At 44.2% G+C, this 11,288-nt stretch overlaps 1 long non-coding RNA gene across 1 annotated transcript; it reads right to left on the reverse strand.

Annotated features, from left to right (window-relative positions):
• Nucleotides 1-1,692: 1,692 nt before the first annotated feature.
• On the reverse strand, nucleotides 1,693-7,360 carry LOC309520717. The gene is made up of 2 exons (XR_014214333.1): nucleotides 7,178-7,360; nucleotides 1,693-4,939 (listed from the first exon to the last, which is right to left on the reverse strand). It is a non-coding gene; the product is annotated as an uncharacterized lncRNA (long non-coding RNA).
• Between the last annotated feature and the right edge of the window lie 3,928 nt (nucleotides 7,361-11,288).

Below are 11,288 nucleotides of genomic sequence, written 5' to 3' on the forward strand. Positions count from 1 at the left end.
TTTGAATAAAATTAAATTTAACACAGGTTTGGACATTGTTAGTGCACAAAGTAGTATGGAAAGGTGAGACACAAACAGAAAAAGTCAAAGTCAAAACAGGAATGCAGACACAAATACATGCACTTTCCCCTTACACAAATGTTATCAAAATGAACCCCTCGTGTGCCTCTTGACAGAATAAAATAATAATAATAATAATAATAATAATAATAATAATAATAATAATAATAATTTATTTATACCCCGCCCTCCCCAGCCAGAGCCGGGCTCAGGGCGGCTAACACCAATAAAATCACAGTAAAAACATAATAGGGGGGAAAGGGGGGAGCAATTTAAAATACAGGTTAAAATGCAATATAAAATGCAGCCTTATTTTAAAGTAGCTGATAAATCATGTTAAAGTAGCTGATAAAATATAGTGTTGTATCAGTTTCCTCTTTTATCAGTTGTTTATCAGCTGGTTGGCTGCCTTTGACCTTCCATCCCATCCCAGCAAAGCAGCATTCACATAATAACATTCTGCAGTGTGATGGGCAGTGGCGTAGCGTGGGTTGTCAGCACCCGGGGCAAGGCAAGTAATTTGCGCCCCCTAACCCATGGATTTGCACCCCCTAACCCGTGGATTTGCGCCCCCTAACCCATGGATTTGCGCCCCCTAACCCGTGGATTTGCGCCCCCTAACCCGTGGATTTGCGCCCCCTAACCCGTGGATTTGCCCTAACCCCAGATGTTGCGCCCGGTGCGGCCGGCCCCCCCTGCACCCCCCACGCTACGCCACTGGTGATGGGCAGCTGTCTACCACCTAGATATCCTAGCCAAAGGAAACCCATTGATGTAGCAGCAAGTTACAGCAAGGAGAGATCCTCTCTCCTTCCCCCACCCAAGAATATGTGTTCGTGTGCTGGTGTCCTGCTCTCTTGACTGTGGTTGACTTCAAAAGCCTGAAGATGGGAACCCAAGCCGTGTCGCTCGTCTCATTCTTGTGGTTTCCCAAAAGCGACTGCTTGGCCACAGGATGAGAGTGTAGACACAGAGACAAGGACAATACAGTGGTACCTTGGGTTACAAGCGCTTCGGGTTACGTGTTTTCAGGTTGTGGACTGTGGGAAACCCGGAGGTACCGGGAAGGGTTACTTCCAGGTTTCCCCTCTCGCACATGTGCAGAAGCCCCAAATCACGTCATGCGTGTGCGCAGACGTGTCACTGAAGGTTACGAATGCTGCGGGTTGTGGACGTGTCTCCATCACAGATTACGTCCGCAACCCGAGGTTCCACTGTAGAGACTTTTAAAAAGACTGGGAACAGTTTATGTTGCATTTACAAAAACACTGTAAAGAAGCGGACTTCGAGTTCCGTATTTTCCGCTCTATAAGACGCACCAGACCACAAGACTCACCTAGTTTTTGGAGGCGGAAAACAAGAAAAAAAATATTCTGAATCTCAGAAGCCAGAACAGCGCAGTGAAAGCAGCAATCCCTCTTGCTGTTCTGGCTTCTGGGATAGCCGTGCAGCCTGCATTCGCTCCATAAGATGCACACACATTTCCCCTTATGTTTTAGGAGAGAAAAAGTGAGTCTGATAGAGCAAAAAATACGGTAAACACTTACAATTAACAAAAACAAACACAGAAGCTAAGATGTAAGAACTGGAGAATAACAAAGTGTAGATGTAATTTGGAAAAAGAAAATATGGTACAAAAATGATAAGAATTTACAATTACTTAATTCAACGACTACAATATTAAGGTAAAATAAAATAAGCAGGAGAAACAAACATTAAAAGAACCAGAAAAGAAAGTTGAGGGAAGTCACGGGGGGGGGGGGTGTGGAGAGAGAGATTGGGATTTGACCCCTCTTTGTTTGTGATAATGATGAATGTGATGAATATAAAATTGTAAAACTTTATAAAAACTATTTTTAAAAAGAGATTGTGTAGACAGACCTCTGGCCTTTCGATGCAGCAGAGTCTCGCTGAATCCTTGTGGTGCTCAGAGAGCTTTAAAAGACAAATAGGGAAACTCAAGGAGGAGAGACTTCTGGCGCAGTAGAACCTCCAGCTCCAGAGGCAGTAAATCTCAGTCTCAGTTTCTGGGAATCGCAAGTGAGGGGGGCGCTTTTGTGCTCAGGTGCTTCCCAGTGGAGCATCTACTTTAAGGTTACCAGACGTCCCCAGTTCCCGGGGACAGTTCCCGGATTTGCAAATCTGTCCCCGGACAAATTCCGTCCCTGGAATGTCCCCAGATTTCCAAATCTGCCCCCGGGAAATGTGGCAGCGGCAGCCTTAGCAGCCTGGAGCCAGTCTGTTAGCACAGTTGGCTCTGGCTGGCTTCAGGAGCTGCTCGCTGCCGTGGCACCCACCATTTTTCCTGCGCCACAACAGTGAGGAGCTCCTGAAGCCAGCCAGAGCCAACTGCACTACCAGGCTGGCCCCTCCTGGGCAACGGCTGCCCACCCGTGACTCCCGAGCCTCCCCTGATCTGTCAAAACAAAGGGGGAAGGGGGAAGGAGATCGGGGAAGGCTTGGGAGTCACGGGCAGGTGGTGCGCTGTTGCTCAATTTTTAAATAACTCTGTACATTTATGTTTCACAGGGTGCGGAAGAAGGGCTTTGCACCTTTATACAATATGCATGTGTGCTTAGGCCCAGGGTCTTTTGCCTCACCATCCCCACCACTGACTCCCTGTTGCTACTCAGCTTAAAAAATAAATAAAATAAAAAAGTGTCCCAGGAATCATTGGAAAAAACCTGGTAACCATAATCTACTTTGCCAGTGTGGAGGGAGGTTGCTGGACTAAAAGGGCATTTATTTTCATGCAAGAGGGATGTCTTTACGTTCTTATATTTTCCAGAACATGAACGTCAAAAAAGGAGATGAGAATTCTTCTTAAGCTCTGAATTCATGCCTTATCTCATCATACAAAACATCTAGACTTTACCAGCTCTCAATTTCTTACTCTTCACATTCCTTCTTTACCCCATAACCCATTTCTGCCTGTGTGTACCCCACTTTTAACCACCCCTGAGGCCTAGAATAGCCTTCCATCTTCTAACCTCCTTTCAGAAAGCTGTGTTATATCAAGTCAGACTATTGGTCCATATAGACCAGTATTGCTTACACTGGTTGGCTTCAGCTCTTCAGGGTGTTAGATAGGTGGGGTATAAATAAATAGATTATTATTATGGTGGAATCCACATTCCCAATGGTGAAACAGCCGTTGGATGGTGAAACCAAAACTGTCACTCTGTTCCCTACATGAACATTGTAGTTCAACAATATCTGGAGGAACACAAATCCCCCATTATTGGTTTAGATGATGAGCTAACCTGTCATGGCCCAATGGAATAATTCATATTTCCCCTCCTAACACAGGTCCACTTGCCACAGTGTGTATAAGAGGAGAGAAGTGCCACTGGGAACATCACAAGCCAGTTGTGAAAGTATCAAGTCATCCCTCTGTTATCTCCTGCATATGATAATGAAAGGTAACAGGCCTTTTGACATAGAAGCTCAGTTTGACTATCACCGCTAACAGAGACGAAGATGTGGCCATTAATCTGCTTAATTCCCTTTTAAAACTGTCTAAGACTTTGTCAAATCCCTTTTCAAAACCACCAAAGCCAGTCAGAAGCAGTGTTTAATCTGCTGCTAAGATTAAGACAGCTAAAAACTGGGGAAGCCTATATCTCCTGCTGTATCCAAATCTAGACTATAGTAACTATGATTAAACTAACTTATTAGAAAACAATACATAGAAACCAGCCTAACAGGCTTATGCGAAAATTGACATTTTTGTAAAGTTTCAGAACAATACATTTAATGATAAACTTTATGCTGCTTTCAACCTATTGTAATATCATGAGTATTTATTAAAATGCTCATTTATTTAAAAGCAACAACAACCCTGAAGCCAGCGACTGTTGCCCCATCCTGTGGTGTTGAGTTCCACAAGCGAATCATGCGTCATGCGAAGAAGAAGCCTTATCCATGTGCATAGTAATGTGTTCCACCTTTGACTGCAAATGTTCCCAGCCTGCCTTTGTTTAAAAGGGCCACTTACCAGCGGAACAATATTTCTGGCCCTTGCTTGATATTTTCACCTGGGTTTTGCATTGCTGTGGCCCAAACGATTGGCCTCCCTTTCTCGAATACCGCTGGCCGGTCTTTGTGGAGTAGACCGGCCCTCCCTTCGTCGCACCACTTGACCACTGTTGCTGGCCCTTGCTTGCATAGCCGGAGCTTCCCTTTGAGAAAGAAGACTGACTTGAATATTGTTGGCTACAGGGGCCTCCTTTGGTGATGCACGGTTGACTTGCGCACTGTTGGCCTCCTTTGGTCGCGCACAGCCAGTCTCCTTTGGTTGCGCATGCCGGCGAACACTGGATTGTGCTCTGCTGGGAAACCCACTGCCCACTGCCTTTTGGAGTGCACTGCTGTGTGGTTTGGGTGACGCATGACTGCTGGCAGCTAAAAGAGGCCGATTTGCATGGGGGGCAGCAGGTCTGCTGGGTGCACTGCGAAGATCTGAGCGATTTCTGCTGTGGCGGGTAGCACGACTGGATGCTTTGAGTTGGCGCACACTTCTGGCCCTGTGGGCAACAGACTGGGATGCATGGTGCGCCATAGGTCTGCGGAGAGCAAGACTGTGTGCTTTGAGGTTCATAGCATGACTGGGACTGAGGAGAGCATGGCTGTATGTATTCTGGTGCATAGCTCTGGGGGCTCTGTGGAGCATAAGGGGACTGGAGGTAGCCAGGTCTGCAGGAATCTTGCCCCTGGGGAGAGCATGGTGGGAGGTATGGCTGCTGGCTCTGAGGTCTGTACCCTTTCGTGCCTTTGATGCCAGTATTCTGTTGGCAAATAGGGGGCGGTAGGCATGGCTGCTTACACTGCTGCTCGTAGCAATACATCTTAGGGGGCTGGTGGTTCAACGGGAGGCAACCTGGGAGAGAGAAAACAGGAGACAGTCAGGGAAATGACTGGCAGAATCCGAGACCAGGGAGAGGAGACAGTGGAGGAAGATTGGAAGAAATTTAAAATTTATTTGCAGAAATATTGTAAAATTTATGAATGTTAAGGACATTGAAATGAATTGCAGGGGCTTTAGCAACAAAGTAAAATGTAAGATTGGATTAACAACAGATAAATTAATAGGATATGAATTTGCTGAATTAATTTTTAAAAAGGGATACAAGAATGGGAGACTTGAGGAAGTCGGGAAAACAAGTTAAGAAAGAGGGAAATTTTTGTTTTTTGTTACTATATGTGTTTTTTTTTGATGTGTTTAATGTTTCCATTTTTGTATTGCATTGTTTTTTTGTGACTTTGTATTTTCTTTGTCTTTGTACGCTTTTTTATTGTGAAAACTTAATAAAATATTTATATAAAAAAAAGAAAACAGGAGGCAGTCAGAACATACAGTTGCAATCGGTATTATGCGAAGCCCGTTGCAAATCAGGCTTATTATTAAAATGGGCGGACTTCTAGCTATTTGCAATGAGCAAATCAAACAAAAGCAATTGAAACAGCTCAACGCAATGGATGCTTCAAGTGGTTCCCTTGAGCTGCATGCTTTGAGGCAGTAATGATTCTAACTACCAGTTTCTGGCCACATGACCCGGAAGCTGTACGCCGGCTCCCTTGGCCAATAAAGCAAGATGAACACCGCAACCCCAGAGTCGGCCACGACTGGACCTAATGGTCAGGGGTCCCTTTAAGCTAGGAGCTACCCACTACATGGTGGCAAATATTCCTATATTCTTTTAATTTAAAATTCTCTCTCTGCACCTTAATGGGTCCCCCCCCCCCAATATCTTCCATCAACTCTTTCCCAACCCACAAAACCCATCTGCCATTAAGTGGGGAAGGGCCACAGCTCGGTGGTAGAGGATCTGTCTTGCACGTAGAAGGTCCCAGGAGGACCCCTCTCACGTCCAGGAAGGGCCAGAAGAGACCACCTGCCTGAAACCATGAAGCGCTGTGACAGACAATGCAGAGGGTGGTGATATAATAGCACAATGCAAAGTCACAGGAAAATATATCACCAAGGACCACAATAAGCAGTATAGATAAGCAGAGAAATATACATAGTCCTTTTCTTTACAATCTCTTGTTTATTTCATAGAAGGAACATCAACTCTTAAGTCAAGACCCGGACGCTGTTCTGGTAAACTCAGCATTTCTTCCCACAAAGAAATCAAGCTGTACAATGAAGTCTAAGCAGTAAACAAGCAATAGCTTAGAAAACTGGACAAATCTGTCCCTGTATTAATATTTCCCAAGGGAAGAACAGAAAGAGACTCTCCAGCCTTCCTAACAAATAGAGAGAGCCTTGAATGCCTTGGTTCCCAAACAAATTGGCTCCCAAACAATTGAAACCCAGAAGGGAGTGTTCCAGTTTTTGAACGATTTTCAGAAGCTGAATGTCCGGCGCAGCTTCGGTGGCTTCCGATTGGCTGCAGGACGCTCCTGCAGCCAATCAGAAGCCATACTTGTTCCAGAACCGAGGTACGACTGTATTTCAAATCTACCCTGAGAATTACTTGATGGATAACACTCTAAATCATTAAGAAATATATTAATATAATTCCATTGGTTGGGTTAAATTTATTATATGATGGAGGGCAAGCATGAACGAGAGAGAGAGAGAGAGAGAGAGAGAGAGAGAGAGAGAGAGAGAGAAGCTAAACTCGGGCTATGTAGATGAGAGAAGAGATGCAATTTTTAATGCCTGAAGACACCAAGGTCAGGGAGAAAACTTATTCCATCACTACCCACCCCCAAGATCATTTTGCAGGATCCAGTCCTTACACCAAACTCACCCTATTGACTTATTTATCTTGTATATTTTCCAGGGTTTATATACCAATCCATTGTCATAAAAACCCAATTAACAAAAACTCATCCTGGTGACAGAACTTTTTGCCACTACCAATACATAATCGGTTGGACAAGCTCATTTCCCTGAAGCTTGGGGCTATCCCAGAGGAAGGAACCTCTGTCTAAGGCATTCGTGTGGATAAGGAAGCAGACCCATCTGATTGTGGCTCTCATTGCAACTCCAGACAGACATTACAAAGTCAAATGGAACAGAAATGTCACTTGGACGGCTCCACACCCCCATCCAACAGTCTCCCTGGCGCAGAAGAGCAATTAAGAGTAGAGGAAAGATCAAACTTACCCTGCTCAGTGGAGAGGAGAGGAGGAGAGGAGAGCAGGACACACAGACCAGAACAGAGGAGCAAGGTGAAGGGGCAGAGAATTTATGCAGTTTCCTGCAACGGTCTTGTGGCCACGAGGCAGAGATGATTGCATGTGCAAATGGGATTCCTCTCAGCCTTACACAGACATTTTTACCTGCTGCTGTAGACCCAGTGACTCGCCAAGAGAGAACGTGGAGCCCAACTTGTGTTATCGTTAATTATCATGTCACGGCTAATTGGCAGGTGCTGCGGAGGTCACACCCTGCAGCTGTTTAGCAGGAGGAAGAGGCAGGAGATCAAAGGCTTCCAGACAATGGGACTCCATAAACAGCCCAGACAAACATTGGCGGTTAATTTACTTATTTATCTATCAGAATTGATTGCTTTCTGTAAGTCCTACTCAGAACAGACCCATTGGCACCAATGGCCTTAAATTAGGGATGCCCATGGGTTTGAGTGGGGTCAAACCTGAGGAGGACTTAACTGGAAAATATAACCCTAGAGGTGGTCATCAACCCTAGAGATAACCCTAGAGGTGGTCACCAACTTGGATGGCTTTAAAAAGAGGATAAGATAAATGCATGAAGGATGGGATGATTCATGGCTACTGATCCTGATAGCTAAGTTTTGCCTCTGCTGTCGGAGGCAGTAAACTTCTGAATGTCCATTGCTGGCAAGCACAGATGCAGAAAGCTTCTGTCGCACCCAGTCATTCTTGTGGGCTTCCCATCTGCACCTGGTTGGCGACTGTGAAAACAGGATGCTGGACTCAATGGGCTTGATCCAGCAGGACTGTTGTTATTGTAGACCTATTGAAATCAATGAACCTTCTTCTTCTTCTTCTTCTTCTTCTTCTTCTTCTTCTTCTTCTTCTTCTTCTTCTTCTTCTTCTTTGGCGATTCCTCGTAGCTGAGTAAGATTGTCTTCCATAAACACGGTTTTAACAATGAGTCCGTAAGTGACTGTGGAGGCCAATTCTGGACCCACACGTCCTTCCACAGTGGGGACATCGGTTTCCGGGCAGGAGTTGATCATGGTGAGGGTTTGCCAAGCGTGCCTTCCTCTTAGCACCTTTCTCCCTTGCGTCCTGAGTTTGAGAGTCTTCAAAGCCCATGACATCTTTGGTCAAGGCTGTTCTCCAACTGGAGCGCTCGCAGGCCAGTGTTTCCCAGTTGTTGGTGTTTATACTACATTTTTTTAGATTTGCCTTGAGACAGTCTTTAAACCTCTTTTGTTGACCACCAGCATTACGCTTTCCATTTTTAAGTTCGGAATAGAGTGGTTGCTTTGGAAGACGATCATCAGGCATCAGCACAACATGACCAGTCGAGTGAAGTTGATGTTGATACACCCAGTAGATCACTGCTGTCTGCAGGAGAGTATCTCCTGCAGGTTCAAAAGATTTCAGAAGCCCACTAAGCAACAACAAAAGCAGGGCTTTTAGTGTGACTGCCCCTGTTCTATGGAACAGCATTCCTGTCAAGAGATGGCAGGCACTGACTATCTGCGTTTTCTGGAAATGATTAAAGATATTTTCTGTTCTGACAGGCTTTCCCAGATGGATTAACAGAATTTAGAAGAAAGAGCAAACTGTCTCTCGTGCTATTTCCTGTGACATTTCCCAGGACATTCTAGTGGGCACCTTGACTCCCATAGCTGACACATTGTCAACCCCTGCTTTATTGTGTTGCTTTTTTTTAAAAAAAAAATGTAGTTTAATTTGATAGATACCTTTGAATGGTTTGTATCCTGAAAGGCAGGATATTTGGTATTCTCACAACAGGGTAAATTTATAAGAAACATGTGCAAGCAAAGAGAGGGCAATCTTCTTCTTCTTCCTCCTAATTCTCCTCCTCCCCCCTCCTTCTTCCTTCTTCTTCCTCTTCATCTTCTTCTTCTTCTTCCTCCTCCTCCTCCTCTTCTTCTTCTTCTTTGAATTTATATACCGCCCTATACCCAGAAGTCTCAGGGTGGTTCATAGAATAAAATCAAAATATAAAACCACAAATTACATAATCCAAAAAACAAAAAACAAACTCAACAACCCCCCGGAAAAAAACAACCCACATTTTAAAAGGGCATAGGATGTCAATCAAATCAAGTAAAGGAACGTTTTTGCCTGGCACCTAAAGGTGTATAATGAAGGCGCCAGGCAGACTTCCCTGGGAAGTTCCCTCCATATAACACATTGCAGTAATCTAACCTTGAGGTTACCAGAGCACAGGCAACAGTAGTTAGGCTGCTATCTTGTGCTACCTTGAAGAGACATTATTCCGTATGCTAAATTGGGGTTACAACTTGAGTTTCATGCCCTGGCAATTATGCGGGGACATCAATTTGTTGTGCTGCTGTGTGCCAACCATTTTTGGCACATATCACATTCAGATGAGGATGTGAAGCAATTTTTCAAGAAGGGGAATGAAACCATGCTTGGCGAGCCGCCATCATTCCTTTGCTTCCCTGGAAAATTCCAGTCCACTGGGATCGTTTTGTGAAGTCTGTTGGGCTGATCAATGGCAGACTATGCCAAACCAATCCAGTAGCTGCCCTTTGTGCATCAAAGAGCAAGAAGTTTCAGAACTGTTATTTTGGTTGTAAGTTGCTATAATGATAATAATAATAATAACCTAGAGCTTATTCACAATTTGAGGGTAGAGGGACTGTATTCCTTGTTGAGTGAGGGATGGCAAAGGCATCCGGATAATCCGACAGTTAAACGGCGTTGAAGTAAGTCCTTGAGGAATGTGTTTGCTCTGGGCTTCTCCACATCTATATAGCATGGTTAGCCAACATGGTGATCTCCAGAAGTTAACATAACATAAGAAAAGAGCTTGCTGAAACAAGATTTGGGCTCCACTTTTAAGTATGGCGGTCTGGCTGGAAGAAACATTGTCCCTATCGGGCCAGAGCGTCTCCGAGATCTGGTGTTTAATACTAAGGACTATCAAAAAAACCGGCAGAGAAGAACTGAGAGAGAATTGAGAGCCTCGGACGTGAGATCTCCAGGCTGATAGCAGATTAAGACTGATGGACATTTGTTGGGGATTGAAACCGGAAAAGGGGATGGGGTGGGGTTTGGGGATCCAAAGGGTGCATAATTATAATCCATCTTTTTTCTTTTTATACTGTTTTGTTACTAGTATGAAAAGTGGGGAATTCGTGGAAGGGAATTTGGGTTGACTTTAGAAAAAGGATTTAAGATTCAAGAATGAACATTGATGCATAAATTTTGATGTTGTAAAAATGGTCTTTTAAATTGAACTAAATATAAAAAGGTTAAAAATTGGGGATAAGAACTTGTTGAATTAACAATTTGAACTGGAATATAAGAAGGGGAGGTGTGGGGAAGTCAGGGAAAGATGTTATAGAAAAATAAGGGTTCTAAACTGCATATGTTTTCTTTTTTTTCTTTTTTTTGAAATGGAAAATTTTTAATAAATATCTATTAAAAAAAAAAAGAAAAGAGCTTGCTGGATCCAGTCCAATGACCCATCTAGTCTCTCATCCTGGCCAAGCAGACACTCCAATGGGAAACTCTTGTGGTAAGAATTTTAAGGTCTTAGATGGATAATAGATGTTCATAAATGTACCAGCCAAGCACGTACATAGATCAGCACAGGAAGACCGACCTGAAACCATTTTTGATTCCCAAACTGACCAAATGTTTTCTCTGCAAGGAGGGAGGCGGTCAGGGAGGCTTCCCATTGTCTCAGGAATTGAGTAATTAGCATTTTAATGGGTGACAGGCTATCAGGAAAGGCAATCAGATAACCTGGCAGACAGGAAAAACCACATTCAAATTTCTGTTGTAGACCACTTTTTCTGTGATGTAAGTATGATGTTTGTGGGGTGGTGGTCTTGGGTTGCACCCCTTCTGTGATGTATGTATGATGTATGGAGGGGTGGTCTTAAGCTCCAAGGCAGGGAATTTAAAATGTCTATATAAGAGCGGACACACCTTGGTTCTGGGTTCCTCCTCCCTCCTGCGTGTGGTGAGTGAGGACCCTGTTGCAACAGATCAATAAAGATCAAGCTTACTAGCTGCTTTGCTTCTCAATATTCTCTGCTTGGCCTCTGTTATTTTCTCCT

Source organism: Podarcis vaucheri (assembly GCF_965113315.1).
Source record: "Podarcis vaucheri genome assembly, chromosome: 16".
Lineage (NCBI taxonomy): Eukaryota > Metazoa > Chordata > Lepidosauria > Squamata > Lacertidae > Podarcis > Podarcis vaucheri.